This window comes from Lynx rufus, unplaced genomic scaffold (assembly GCF_022079265.1).
Source record: "Lynx rufus isolate CCGP_SWC_20201006 ecotype Redwood Valley unplaced genomic scaffold, mLynRuf1.p SCAF_6, whole genome shotgun sequence".
NCBI classification, from domain to species: Eukaryota; Metazoa; Chordata; class Mammalia; order Carnivora; family Felidae; genus Lynx; species Lynx rufus.
In genome coordinates this window covers 143263099-143265433 of record NW_025814878.1, presented here as the reverse complement: position 1 = coordinate 143265433, position 2335 = coordinate 143263099, and the positions used below count along the sequence as shown (strand labels likewise).

The following is a 2335-nucleotide window of genomic DNA, read 5'->3' as shown; positions in this document are numbered from 1 at the left end:
GTTTCCGTAGTGTAGTGGTTATCACGTTCGCCTCACACGCGAAAGGTCCCCGGTTCGAAACCGGGCGGAAACAACTATTTTCTCAAAATACGCTGGACTTGACTTCGGGGATTTCAACTTCCTTATATTTCACAAACAACATAAAAACCAAAGGGTCGCCCCTGCCGCCCGCTCCCCTCTGCGGCCCGGGGGTGAGCACCCCCCGGAAAGCGGGCAAGAAGGGGCCGAGGCTGGGTGTCCAAGGTCGTGCGCCCACCCCCCGCCGCGCGCGCCCCGCGCTGCACCTGCTGCAGACCTGGCGGCCGGTTCTCTCTCCCCGGGAGCCCTCTCGGAGCCCAAGGGCGCTCTGCCGCGCTCGGAGTATTTGTCCCGTCCCTTCTCAGCACCGCGGAGTTGAGTGTGCCCGCGAGGCCAGCTTTAGAGGGCCGACCCAGGACAGAGCCGCGCCAGGCGGAAACGAACAAACATAAACCCGAAATACAAACTGAATACTTCCAACACATTACCATAAAAATATGAAAAACAAGTGTTTATTTGAAATTATATTATTCTATTTGCTGCTGTTACCTGAATACCGTTATTTAATCAAAACAATGGGACCAGTTAAAAGTGGCAATTGGTAGTTAACAGCAGGACTTAACAAATACACATGTGAGAAAATATAACAATAATTTTATAATGTTTCTGTCCTCTGATAGAGAAACGTAAACTTCTTATTGGGTATTTAAGTTGTGTAGACGATGTTATTGTGTATGCATAAGACACATACGTGTAATATTTTTAAAAAAGATGATTACAATAGGACAAATTAAGCAGATGATCTATGTTTAATAAAAACTAACAACATGTTTTTTTTTTTCCTGTCCCATAATTCTGTAGGTTATTTTTACTCTTTGCTTTCTGTTCCAATAATACTTCACTGAACTGCCTGCAGCCTTTAGGACATTCTTCTCTTCTTTGATGTAGTGGTGAAGACCGGTTAAAGAAAAATCACTTTGACGTGCAGCTCTGTTCTTCTCAAGCCCACATCATACTGTCCTTTGTGTCAGTTCAGTGTGAAGACATCCAACTAAATATCCGCTCGATAAAACCGAGCCTGGAATCCTTGGGATTTTACTGAATACCAATCACAGGTTCCTGGACAGGTGGGAATTCCTTTCCAGCTCTCCAAAAGCATCCGCCTACTTTACAGCTTGTTTGCGTTGACCTGCTGGTTCCCATCAGGTTTTTCACATCTATCATATCATATCATATCATCTTCACGTCAAAAATTTCTACACAGCCAAAAAATCTCATTGTTTCTGCAAATTCTGAGAAACTGAAAAGTGGGCAAAACCCTGATGGATGAAGGCTTCACTATCATAGTGAATAAACCACGCCCCTGTGAACAGGAGACATGGTGTACGGGCTGCGAGGGACATTTAGCAGGTATCATCTTTTCGTTGTTTAATTTTTTTTAATGTTTATTTGTTTTTGAGAGAGACAGAGACAGAGCATGAGTGGGGGAGGGGCAGAGAGAGAGGGAGACCCAGAATGCGAAGCAGGCGCCAGGCTCCGAGCTGTCAGCACAGACCCGGACGTGGGGCTCGAACTCACAAACCGAGAGATCATGACCAAAGCCGAAGTCAGACGCCTAACCCACTGAGCCACCCAGGCGCCCCTCATCTTTTCGTTTTCTTAAAATTTTTACAACTTTAAGAGACAGAGTGGATGAAGGGCAGAGAGAGCGGGAGAGACAGAATTCCAGGTAGGCTCCGTGCTATCAGCGCGGAGCCTGATGGCAGGACTTGAACTCAGGAACCGTGAGATCGTGACCTGAGCCAAAACCAAGACTGAGCCACCCAGATGTTCCCTTTTCATTTTCTTTGGTAAGAAACTTGTTGGCTGAATTTGCCAAAATTTACATTTGTGCTGTCAGCTGAATATGCAGATCAATGAACGAAGCCTAATTTTTATTTGGGCAACAGATCATGAGGTTACAAGTGATGTGGGCCATTCTGACTAGTGGATCCAATAACTGGGTATCTTTGATAGGACGGGGACGAGGAACTATTTTCACACACAGAAAATTAACCGAGACCGGGAGGGAAAAATCGTATTTCATTCAAGGAGAAACACGTAAGCCAAGAGCCGCATCTCTGAGCGTCTTGGCTTCGTTTAGCGATCATCTGGGAGGATGAAAATTATTTACTGGTTGTGATCGTTAATTTTTATGTTTCAACTTGAATGGGCCATGGTGCCCACGTATTTGGTCAAACGTTATTCTGGTTGTTTCTGTGCTTTTGGATGGGGTTTACATGTAAACTGGTGGGCTTTGAGTAAAGCAGATTGCCCT

At 45.6% G+C, this 2335-nt stretch overlaps 1 non-coding gene across 1 annotated transcript; it reads left to right on the top strand.

Moving 5' to 3' along the window:
* TRNAV-CAC (transfer RNA valine (anticodon CAC)) lies at positions 1-73 on the top strand. Its single transcript has one exon. It is a non-coding gene; the product is annotated as a tRNA-Val (tRNA).
* Positions 74-2335: the final 2262 nt, after the last annotated feature.